The sequence below is a fragment of the Stegodyphus dumicola genome, chromosome 2 (assembly GCF_044657685.1).
Source record: "Stegodyphus dumicola isolate Sdum_Otavi_A_Nest chromosome 2, ASM4465768v1".
Classification (NCBI taxonomy): Eukaryota; Metazoa; Arthropoda; class Arachnida; order Araneae; family Eresidae; genus Stegodyphus; species Stegodyphus dumicola.
The window spans coordinates 198100607-198114333 of record NC_140769.1 but is presented as its reverse complement, the minus strand read 5'-3'; positions in this window follow the sequence as shown (position 1 = coordinate 198114333).

Genomic DNA, 13727 nt, shown 5'->3' with positions numbered 1-13727 from the left:
ACGATGTTTTTAAACTGCGAAGTTTCTGAATTGCTTTGTTTTAAACTAGGATGATTTGTGTTAAGATGTTTTAGAACTACGATGTTTTCTCTTTATTTTCTTTTCTGCCGTTTTTTTGCACGGCGATGTTTTCGCCTTGCGTTGTTTTCTTCCTGACGTTTTCATCCACGATGTTTTCACCTGTAACCATTGCATACATATTTTTACCGCCACAAGTTGTGACACATTTTAACTGATTTCCATTGCAAATTGTGCTGTTATCGTTTTATCGATTTCCGTAAAGACATCTTCACCTGTAGTTGTTCCACACAAATTATTCATAGAAGCTAATTCACTTCACACTCATTTTTAACCCTTTAAATAAAAAAAAGAAATTAGGCAGTATCAGTATCATCTGTCGGCTCATCAAGAGCCAATAAAAACATGTGAAATCTTTTGGCTTGTCTTTTAATTAACTTTTGACGTCTCGTTTTCATGATATCCTCAGCTCTTTTCAAAAGTTGTTCTCGCCGAAAAACTGAAATCGAAATTAATCTGTTTTATATAGACACATTTTTTTTCGGCTACCACAACCACCCATGATTTAATTAATTTGTTATCGGTGTATGATTTCTTTGTTGTAGCTAATACATAAGCAATTCGTAAGCTGGCTTAAGTTACTACTTTATTATCACTTTTTCCTTTTAGGAATAAATTGCGCAGTGCTCAAATTGCTTTTAGGATCAATTTCTTTTGAATAAATTGCTTTTAGGAATGAAGTACTCCGTTTCAAACTTTTCAGTTTTAATAATTATTAACTTTCTGTGATTTTAAATACTGAATCGAGTGCTGAGTTTGGCACTGACCGCGTATATTGTACTCGTTTTGCACGGCTGTTCCATCCTTACGTAATAAACATAATACTTCTACGAAAATATCTGAGGGGACATCACATGACTTTCTTGTCTTGTCTAAAATGTGTATATTAAATTATACACATTTTTTGCTGCATTTCATTTAAACTTATTTCCTCGAATTTCATTAGGTATACAAATTCAATCAATTCTGACTTCGTGGCAAGGCAAAAATACATGAAAACTCAAAACATCTTCATTAAAATTCATAAAATACAGTACAAATCCAATTATCCGACTCGCTGATTATCGAAATCGCTTTCAGAATTTAAGAAAAAAAAAGACAGAAACGTAGTGTTGGATAATCAACGATTTCAGGCATTAAAAAGAGCAAACCTACACTTTTAAATTTCGAGTCACTGCTTGAAAACGAAGATGGAAGTTATTCAAGAAAATCAGTGAAGGTAGCAACAAACAAAAATTTAGATGTCCTTTTCAAATGGTGTTTGCAGCAATGTTCTACGAGAAACCCAATTTCGGGTTAGATTCTTTATGAAAAAGCTAAGATCTTAGCATAAAAGCTTGATTGTTCATCATTTAAAGCAAGTAACGGCTGGTTAAGAAATTTTAAGTGCAGGCACGGTGTCCGTCAAACAGCTTCCTTTGACCGAGATGTTCAGCAAGCAAGGACTTTCAGTACTTGTAAGTAACTGTACGGTACGCTATATAAAATGTACGTAAAAGCATTGCCTTTTCATTTTAATTAATTAAAACCGCTTTTTCTTTAAAAATAGTTTTCTTCTTCCATTTTCAACGTACCGTACATACACCTTACTACACAATGCTATATGGCAAACCATCACCTACATTAAATTTTCAAGTTTCTTTCCAAGCAGCATTGGGGTTAAGTAAGTTGACTTCTCTTTCCTTTTTCAGACTGTTTTAATTTAAACTTAGGCTGTATTCTTTGTTACTTTTACGATGTTATGTTTCATTTAGCACTTGCAGTTTCTATTGTGTTGGAACCTCTTCATTTTAACTATTCCTTCTTGTTTTTGCTTATTAAGTTTTTACATAAATATGTTTTTACTTTTGCAAAGCTGCCTCGTAACAAATCGATTTTACCTTGCTCTGATGCCACTTCTTTTTTCTTTTTATAAATCGTAATTTAAAATTATTACTAATTTATTGTTCATTCACTTACATAGTTCTTTTAATCCATTTTAAATTTAAAATTTTCTAAACAGTTTTTCTTCTTCTTTTTCGAGATACTCCTTTCTTAAGTTGTTTTACAGAACTGTCTCTTTTAATTCTTCAAAAGAGACTAATATTTAATTTTCCATTTTTACTTTTTACATAGTAAAATTTTTCATGAGTTCACAGGTTTTTTATCTTTTGTAGATTTTGAAGCAAAATGTTTATAACTTGTTTTTGTAAAACGTAAAATATTTCTCTTTTCATATTTTTGTGTTAGAAAGCTAAGACAAATAGGAAAAAGAGACAATTCATTAAGACTCTTAATGTGACTAATTAGTTGACTAATTGATTAAGTACTACGCTTCCGAGTCTCAGTGAATTAGTCGGAACGAAATTTGTCTTGACTCTCTCATTAATCGACCAGGTATGGAGCACTAGACCGTCAATCTCGGAATGCCTGCTATTGTTAGCTGGGCGAGCTCAATATACGCAGGTGAGAGGAATAGAAAGGAAAGGTTCCGGATTTGTTTCCAACGGAAATAATTAGATAGTGGAATGGCTTTCAATGGGTACTAGAGAAAATATGGATATGCTCACTGACTTATTCCGGAACCGTGGAAGGAGTTTCACTGCTTATTTTTATCCTCCATGTTTTATTGAACATTTTGTTTAAGGACAGATTAATTTTTATCAATTTATGAAACAAAAAAAAATATTTCGTAGAGAAATACGTGTTTGCAATGTAAAATTGTATGTTTATTTAAAATTTGCTTAAAGGCATAATGTTTTGGCGAAATTACATAATTTTGATTATTCCAATGAAATTTAATATTTATTAGAACTCTTATTACGGTAAAGTAACAGAGTATTACATGAAGTTACAATACGTAACTGTAAAGTTTTTATTTACTTAAGGTATTGTAGAAAATTGTAACTGTAAAAAAGGGGGGGCAGACAATCAATAAGAATAATAAATAATATACTTACTAACGAAACGCTAGCTACGCTCACAAAGTAGGAGCTAGTTTCATAGTAGACGCTCAATCCCGGAATGACTGAAATTCCCTATACTCAAAATCCCTTTTCCTTTCTCCTCTTAGCTCATCCCTACTTTCACGTACCATACCTACAAATCTTGGACTCTTCCAGCAAACAATAGAATTCGTTCCGGGATTGAGCGCCTACTGTATGGAGCTTCAAAACACTTTTCCCTTGAAAAGTTCTGTTATGAAGCTCCAAACAAAGGAGATTAATTTTAACAAAATTCCTTTCTTCTTTATTATTTCTACATTCAGATCAATGTCTTAGTATCTTAGATTTTTACTTTTATGTAGTTCATGTATTAAATTTCAAGTTTTGCTGATGAGTTGGATCTAACTTTTAAACTTTAGTTATTAATTAAAGTGTACGTAGATCTTTGCTTCAGAAAAAATCCAATTATCCGAATTTTTCATTAACCGAATGGGGTCCGGTCCCAGTGATTCGGATAACTGGAGTTCTCCTGTACATAAAAAAGTAAGACACTAAATACAGTTTAGAGTTTCTGCGCAAAAATACATAGCAATTCGGCCAGCGAGCAGAACGACGTATTTTTCGGTGCACAGAAGTGAACGTTTACTTTTGGTCCTACTCGACAAAAAGACTCTGTTAGTACACATACTGACACAATACTAAGAATATCAATCGTAAACAAATGGTAGCTTCTTTAGTTCCACTCAAACAACTTTTAAATTTAAATTAAAATAACACGCCAAACAATGATTATTTTAGAAGTCAAACAACAAAAATCAGCAATATCTTTGCGAATTTTCCAGGACTAGCTTCAATGCTTCGGTTTAACAACCTAACAATTGAAACTAGTCCTGGAAAATTTACAAATATAACTTTGATTTTTGTTCTTTGACTTATAAAATAACTTTCAAATTATCCATAATTCTACAAGTTTTGCATGCAGATAAATTAAAAGAATAAAACCCTTAACCGGAACATAAGAACAACACAATTCAATCACTTGTAAAGAAAATAATGCACAATTTTTCAACATGTTATAAAGTATTTCTTCCACTTCCCTAGCGTGACTTCGTGGTGTAGTGGTCAGCATACTGAGCCGGTATTTCAGAGGTCCGTGGTTCGATTCCCGGCGAAGGCGTTGCTCATTTTTCATCTCTCTAGCTTTTTTCGATTAACCTAATGTCTCTACATTGTAAGAATATAATATCTGAGTCGGGTAATAGAGTAGGTGTATATATATATATATATATATATATTAGTAGGGTAACACAGTGGGGTATAAATTTAATAAAAATATTTATATATCTTTTGTTCAGCCGATTGAAATCAAAAAAAGGAAATGCACAACTACATGTTATAGCGGCCTCATACACAAACAAAATTTCAACGTTTCGAGGCTACTCGTTAATGAGCTGTGCGAGATACATACATACCTACCTACCTACGTACAGACGTCAAGAAAAAAATCTCTTCTGAATCCAGTTTAAATCCATTTTACAATACGTTTTGGAAAAATGAGTTCTTTATTCTCTCCTTTAGTACAGATGTCACACAAAAATATACTTCAAATGGAATCAAGAGCGGTCAAAATGGATATTTTCTTTGAAACATGATATGCACAATTTTTCGCGACTACAACACTTCCTTTACTTCGTATAATGAAGTAAAAATAATTCGCACTCCAGTCTGCTTTAAAAGCACGACATTCACAGTTCACTTTTCTTTTCTTACCTGAACTCTTGAGAGTGACATGGACACGGTAGGTAATAAATAAAATAAAATGAAAAGAACAAAATATCACGGAGCTGATATTTAGTAAACGGCATAGTTGACATGTGCCTCTAAAGCAAAAGTGAGAGAACTGGTAACTCGTGTTCTACGTCAACAGCAGGGAACAAAAAGTGAATATGTGACGTCATTAGCGCCACATGCAGTCATTGTTTATAACATCTAAACTCACATATTCTCAGTTACATCAGAGAGCGTAATTTAATTTAAAATTTGTTAAATTAAAAGCAATATTAAGCCGCGAGCGGCAGTAAAATAGACAGCGAGTCGTAGTTTGCTGAGCCTTGTCCTAGATGAAAATATACTGGTGGAAAAAATTAAGAGATGGGCCACTTTTTCCCATATATTTCAAGAAGTACTGGATAGAAATAAATGAAATTAGGTGTGGATATAGCTTATTGTATGGCAATAATGTGTACAAAACATTAGTGAAAATAACATTCATTGGCAGGAGTTATGGTTAAGTGTCCAATGTTGTCCAAACTTGAGGTTGAAAGATGGCAGTGAAAACGGGGCTAGTATAGTGTGTGGTCGTCTCTGAGAGACAGACAGCATCCACAACGAGTAGCCATACTATTAACAGGAGATTTCAAGAATACCTGTGGAAGTCACACCCACTCCTCCACCAAAGCAATTTTTATCTCCTGAATAGTTCTGGGTGGGGTTGGCATATTACAGTAGTCATCCCAAGAGCATCCCAAGCATGTTCAGTAGAATTAAGGTCTGGAGATTTGGCTGGCCATTCCATTCAGTGAATATCATCGCTTTCCAGATGGTCATCAACCAGGTGGGCCTGATGTGGTCGTACACTGTCTTCCATAAATTGAACTCAGGACCAACAGCACTCCTGAAAAGTCGCACATAAGCATCTCATGCCTGTGCCTAAGGGCATTCATGGAACTAGTGTCAAACGCATGGAGTGGTGTGCTACTATCTTGCATAATCCCTAATTAGGCCATCACTCCTCCACCAATATAATAATCCCTTTCCGTGATATTGGTGAAATGGTATCGGTTCCCTCCATATCAACAATCGCCGAGAATCGAGTTGTAGACTGAATGTGAACTCATCCATGAAGAGAACATTAGCCCACTGAACTTGTCCATTGTTGATGTTGTACGCACTATTGTAAACGCTCTCTTTTGTGGGAGGGAGTGAGTGGAATGTAAATAGCGGGCTTTCTGACATATATTCTTTTCTCAAGGAGCCTCCTGACTACTGTCTTCCTTGAACCTGTGGCAGTAACAAGGTCGCAAGATAGTTGTATGGATGCAGGCGTCCTCTGGCGTTTCACTGAGAATACCAAATACCTGCCGTCATTAGTCGTTGTGTCTCCCGGGTGACGTTATCCTGGTCGTCTGGACACTGTCCCGCTGTTTCTAAACAGATTCCACAAATTAGAGATGACACTTGGTGTTACATTTAGTTATCTTGGAACCTGAGCTTGGGACCGCCCTGCCTCAAGCCTATCCAAGATTCTCCATCTCAAATCTTCGTCTATGTGTTGATGTGCACTCATTTCACCCAAAAAACCAGAAGATTGTTCAAGAAAGATAATAAAAATCGACACTGTATTGCAGAGCGGAATGAGCTGATACTTTGGCATTTTTCCCCCGGCATTCAGCCAGATAATTCGTTCCTGCTCTTGCCAGTATCCTCGAAAATCCCGACTAGGCATGCCATATCGAGGCAAAATTGAAGAGGTGATACAAGAAGAAGCCCTTTGCTCCGATGTTTTGAAAGCAACGCATGAGACTGGTCACGTGGGATGTGGTGGCGAGTGCTAAACTCCTAACTTGCCAAAGTAAAACATACAGAATACAAACAGTAAACGATGAATCAAGTAAAAGTTCACTATTTACATTATATGCAATAGGCAGTCCAGTCAGCTCTTAAAGAGCGAAGATAAATATATGCGAATTTGTAGGTGTCTAGGGGCCAGGAGCTACTTAGCCTATCAGCGGCAGTTGCAAAGTCCAGAATTCGAAAAGGCAGAAATAGCATTTCGTACATGAATACCGGAAGAAACGTCCAAAATATAGAAAGTAACCACTCAAAATGTTTATAAAAATTCGTTCCTTATGTTGGTTACGTCAAAAGTATTCCATAGAGCATAAAATAAACGGAAAATATGAAAATACTTTTCTGCTGAGTCCAGCGGGTCAATCTATTCTCTTATTGGTCCGCTTGATTCAAGCAAATGAGGTGGGCGGTGAACGGGCGTATGAGCCTCTCCTCGCTCAAAATCTCGTAGTTGAGAATTTTGGTGAAGTTAGCAGGATTATTACTAATCGTTCTAGTAAAAAACTTATCATTAATTCTAGTTGTAAATTCCTTGATGTCGGAGTGGAGACTTCTATTTCTAACGAAGTAGGGCGCACCAGTTCTCAGAACCTTGTTCTGGATGCCAATGATTTCATTTTACGGAGTGGCTGTGGTTCAAAACCTCCTCATCAGAATTAAATAAAGTGAGCAGAAACCGGAAAAATGTATAAGCTAGTTTACTTGATGCAAGCTAGAGGGAGCCACATGTGCTCGAGAAAGTTTAGGGATAGAGTTAAATAAAATTAAGATTGATGAAATAAATTTTAGTTTTTATATTCATTTTTCATAGTTTTATACTTTTTTTAAAGTTTTATATTTTATAATTTTTTTTGGAAGTCTGACTTTTATACCTACTGCTGGCATAGCGATGCCCATAGGAATATAGAAACAGCAACAACAGCGCCACAGTGGCATTAAATGGCAACCAACTGTCCAGGTTTTGTGCGGTGGTTTAGGAGACAAGTGTGAAAAAAGGTTTTCCATTTCTTAATTTTGTCCATAAATGTATGTCTTATAAATGCCAAGTCCTCCACGAAGCCCTCCCTTTCTGTAGGCAATTAATCTTCGAGTGTTTTTCAGTATTAAAACAATCTATCGTGGCATACCCGAGTGTTAAGGTTCTGACTAAAAGTACAGTACTAGCAGAAGACCATATTAGAGATGTGTGTGCTGAACAGCTATGCTAGTGAAACGCAATAAATAATGTAAAGAATGCTTAAACCATCCAGCAGAGCAGTTCTTTAAATGTATAGAAAATCAATGCTAGAGTTTTACATTTGGACATATGGCATAGCATCAGTTCTTCAAATGCCCACTAGTGGTGGATGTCTGAATGCTACTTGTTCGACTCCGGTTCGAACCAGGAGACCAAGCTGAGTACATGATTAAGTTTCGTAGCGTTCCGTATGTATAACTTGATTATGAGCCAGTTTCACTGAACAAAATCCTCCACGAAGTTCCAAATGTAATTCACTTTTGTGTCCTTATATGAATATAATTTATTGTAGTAAAATATCTTCATCATAAAATACCTGTTCACTAGTTGTCGAAGGGTAAAGTCGCACATTGGACATAGTCGGACTCGGATTCAAATCCGAGCAACAAATTGGATGCATATTTGTTTTCATGGGTTTTTTAGTAGGTCAGGGGAATACGAATCAGTTACCTTTTAAAAGTTCTCTACGAAAGTATCTTTGCGGGTAGGCAAATAGTCGTTTTACGCCCTAATCTATCCTTAGTCCTAATTTATAAAATTGTCAGATTTTAATCTCGCTGATGCTTACTCAGGCTACGTTTTTATGAACATTTTACATACGTTTTTTTAACTAAAAGGTATAATTTTGTTAAAGCACTCAAAACCAGTATTTGTACGAATTTTGTATGAATTGAATATTTTGTATGAATTAAATCCCCTTATGTATGAATTAAATATTTGAGCGTGTGCTTCAGTTGCCTTATTTCTCCTAGCTGTAGGATTTATATTCAGATGCAATTCTAATTAGCATTTTCATTTTTAATACCAGAATTCTCACCTGTTTTGATCAAACTGCCGGTTTTGAACCCGAACAAACGAGCTGAGTGCATGGTTGGTTTTCGCAATTATCTACATGTCTAACAAGAATTTAATCCCGCGAACGGGCTGGGTTGCATGGGCGTTTTCGTGGTTTTCCCCATGCGTAACGTGTATACGAGCCAGTTTCCCTTAGAAAGTCCTCCACGAAGGCATGCCTTCATTTAGGCAGAAAGCCCTCGTGTGCTTTGCTATAATTGAATAACCCTAACCCCTAACAAGAATGTAAGCCAGATTCCCTTAGAAAGTCCTCCATTAAGATTAGATTAGTTGAATATGACTAAATGTACGAAGGCTATACGTCCAGGGCGAGATAAGGGAGATGAAGGGGAGAACTGCCTTCGTGGAAGACTTTCTAAGAGAAATTGGCTCGCATTCATGTTACAAAGGGCAAAATCACAAATACTAATCCAGCAGCCACTCAACCAACAACTCTTGTGATCAATGCCCAAGCAAAATTCTAATAACCAGCTGTCACTTTACCACTGGTGGGGCACTTCATGAACGCATCCTTCCCCTTAGGCCAGGGGTCGGCAACCTTTTGAAACGGAAGAGCCAAAGTTACAATTTACAAAATTTCCCAGTTTTTAAAGAGCCACTAAAAAGTTTCGTTTCAATATTATAGTTCTGCTTGTATATATTTGATTTTTGACTTGAAATGAACAGCTTTAAATACGGAATAATATATATATATATATATATATAGATATAGATATAGATAGATAGATAGATAGTTACATCCATGGGAGCATTGGCTTTGCATGATTTTGGATAATTGATTAAATCTGGCTTATAACTTGTTGTTTTAAGTTTCAAGCACTACTGTAGATTTTTATTTGTTAGTTGACTTCAAACGTTACTTTTTATTATATTCACGCAAGAGAACACTTGCTCGTACGAATATGTCGACCCGAAGATCGTCAGTACTCCATATGCCAACTTCTTCACCTCACTGTACCATTTTGGAAGACTATTCCATGCGCCGAATATGAGAGCCTCAACTCGCGGAATTTCTTTTAGAGCTGTCCACTTGTGCTGCTCGATGTGCATGCTTTTCTGGACCTCAAAACTCTTCCAATTTTCTCTTGAGTTCCGTGAACTTGCCACTCCACAGGTCTTTGGTTTTCTAATATAACAGATGCATTTGTGGCGATCCAGCATCAATTCCAAATGTCTCATTGTTGATATCATTTGTATTTGCATTGGGAGGATTTACTATGAACGTGTAATGTTGCGCGCTCTCAACCTGCACGCAACAAACGTGGTGACGGCTAAATACTGAAAAGTACACAAAGTCTTGAAAAGGGTTTAAACCCCTTTTTATTCAACTTTAGAAATTACAGATGCGTGCTCTTGAAGCTCACAAACTACGCCGACCCGGCGGTAAAATAAAAATAAGAAACTAAAAAGGAATAATAACAAGTGACTAACTACGAGGCTCTCTAAACGTAACTAACCTAACCGCGTTCTAAGATACCGCTGTCAATTCAGCAAACTTCTGAATATTACGTTGAAAGATTTAACTATCTACCGAGGCAAGCACACAGGCCGAAACGCGTGGTCCTTCAATTTCTAACTAGCCACCTCCACGCTCGTGAAGCAAGAAAGCACAATTTCGAACTCGTTTCCCTTCTATTTAACTCAGATTACTTCCGCTGACAGTTTGAATCCTTGCGCGTTCTACTAAAATTTACATAATCTGGCATTGGTAATTCCATGGGAAAGTAAGGCTTGACAGGAAAGATAGTTTAAACTTAAAATAAATGTTAGTTAAAATAAATATAAACCCTACATTTGCCGCTGCCAGAATTTGGTAAACTTGTAAGCAGGTACTAGAAACGACCTGTTGAAAAGTTTACACAATTCTGAACTAAAATTTAAGAGCCTTGTTTACATAAAAAAACTGTTTTCTCACAAAAGGTAGAATAAATTTATGTAGATACTTATTTAACTCTCTCTTCTTACAGCAACCTTTCCTGGACTTCAGCAATCAATCTGTTCTCTTCCTTCCAGCATATGGAAGGAATAAGAATCAGTATCTTTCTAAATACATTATAATTTACACTTTCTTGACACTGAATAAGTTTTTGTTTTTGAACGATTTATTTTCCTTAGTTACTGCTTAATTCTCATTCATTCAAGTATTCAAACATGAATTTAACTTTACCCTGGCTCTCCACCATGTGTGGTGTCAAACAGGAATATTCGTGTTTTAGTATTGCAAAACTTCTCCTAACCACAATGATTTGTTAGAATTCAACGACCAAATAGACACACCTTACTCGACATTCTACAACTCGATGGGCTATTCTAACATTCTTAAAATTCAAGTGTAGGTGGGGAACCCTACAAAACACATTCATTCTAACTTCCCCCTCATTCATCTTTAGACATGCAGGCTTTCGCTCTAAAGCATGATTTTATGTACAGTTTAATACTTAAATTTGAATTCATTTCTTTTGAGCATTTACTTTTAGCATCTAAGATTTTATGCTTCTAAACTAAAGTCTACTTTTACATAACTTTCAAGTATTTACGTATATTTAATAAAATTCTAATACATATGATTTTTACAATTTACCATAAAATGAATAAGAGAAAAATAAATTTTTACTTTACTCATTCTTCGCCGAGCTGGCGGCACTGAAACTAAAGTTTTTATTAATACAAGAATACGAAGTTATTTTTATCTTCGGCCAAATTTTGGCTTTAACATAACAGAATTAGTCTTTCGACCAACAGAAACTGCTTGTTCTTAGATTTTATACTTAAAGAAAATAATACTTTTGCCTTAGCTATATAAGTAAAACAAAACTAAGTCTCAACCGAGACACATTGACTTTCGTCAAAACATAGAACTTCGTATTTACGCATAACATTTCGGAACAAAAGAAAAAATTTTATAGAGGATTTTAACTTATCTTTGAGTTTTCGATGATTGGAACTCCGACATCCTCTTAACTGCTCCCACTATATGGACTTCATCGACGTCAGTCGTCTCCTTTGAGTCCTTCGAGTTTCGTCCATGTTGTTTTTTCTTTTTCGCCCTCTGCATGCTGGCCTCTTGGAGTGGTAGTCGTCGGGTTGCTGTCTTTTCCGTTTTGCCCCTGGACGGCTGGTCTTGGCATCCTCCGGTCTGGAATAGTACCTGAATTTCTTCTGTTGGTGGTGGTCTTTTCGTTCCTCCTGCTGTCTTTTCATTCTCGGGAACAGCGGCCTTGTTTGCACCTGACACTCTGGCCCTGGAAGCGTTCTCCTCGATGCAGAATTTCTACTGCGATACGTTGTGACCGATCTTTTTCTCTTTACCAAAGGTTTATTGAATCCAGAATGTTGGTGTCGTTCATATAATTATTCTTACTTGTCCACAGAATCTGCTGACTTATCCAGCCATTAAGTAGCTGCAGATCATTTCTACATAACCACTGAACTTCCATTAATTCAGTCTCTAGAGGGTTGTATGTTTATATCATAATTTGACTTTTATAAAAAATGATTATTCTAAATATTATGTTTGTATAAAAATATATTGTGCTTTAAAAATATGGATAATAGTATCAGCCGCTCTTTCAGCCACTTCAAAAGCAACAGTTTGTTTAGAAATAAATTATGCAGTTAATGTCATAAAATTCAAATAAATATCAAACGAAAATTCTCAGTTTCAGACAATTCGATTTAAACGAAGTAAAGTAGCAGACGATAAAACGCCGAAGGTAAAAATTTACTCTTTCAAAAACTTACTCTTAAATTTTTTAAAAAAAGAAAAGATACGAGAGAAATTAAAAAAAAAAAATAGTTAAAAATTTTAATAATATCATCTATAATTTTAAAAAAATAACCTTTCATATAGTATTAATAAATATTTATTACGCATCATTAAGGGAAAAAATGTCATATAATTAATTATCCGTAAAATTTTACTTGAAGTTTAAGGTTAAAAATAGCGTGGCAATTCAGTGTAACAAAAATCCATAGACCACATTTGGCGTTATTATCGCTCAAAAAAAACGTGCCAAATTTCAAAACGCGAAATTATGTAAATTCGTGTATATCTTAGAAAATTTTGAATAAAAAAGTCTAATTTTTTGCAGATATGCTTAAAAATACACCTACTTTAAGATGATGGTAAAAATTTTATAGGTTATAATTCAAAATGTTTTTCGAAAAATCTATAAAAATTATTTAAAAATAGAAATTTAAAAAATAAAACTCAAAAAATGGGTAAATTTTATTTGGAATGAACCAAAATTTCGAAATGTGAGAGAAAAAATCAAAAAGATTTAATAAAAAAAGAGATATTAATAAATATTTGCCAAATTCAATTAACATTGAGGAGCTAAAATTTTGAGAGCTAATATTTTAAAAACTATTCGTACGATTTTTACAAAACTTGGTATTCTGGCATAATTTGAGTCGTAGAATCGAAATATGTAAAAAAATTGGTATGTTATTTCAGAAAAATTCCGATTTTGTGTCAAAATACCTATGTTAGAATAGTACTATATATAAATCTAATATATATCCTAAGTCGCGCTTTCGAGACATGAAAAACGTAGTTTGAATTTTGTCAATCGGCCCAGTAGAACGGGAGATATAGCACTGTCCCATTTTTTTTTTTTTTTTTTTTTTGAGCAGTGTACAATACGACTCCCTTTATTTCCTGAATTACATAAGGGCCTTCAAATTTTGGAGTTAACTTTGCAGTAAAATTGTCTGGGGCACTTGATAAAGAAAATTTCCGCTTCAGCACTTTATCCCCAACTTTAAAATCTCCTTCACGGCGTTTTCTGTCATAGTATAATATTTGTCTATTTCTTGCCGTATCCGAGCTTTTAACCGCCTGATCAATGAGTTTTTGCACATCTTTTTGTTTAAATTCTTGCTCTCTTTGTTGCACAAAGAATAATTTATCTAATGGCGTAATTAACTTCCGTCCTAAAAATAATTCTGCTGGAGTTTTTCGCGTAGTATTGTGATTTGCCGTTCTTAAAGCATAAGCTAAC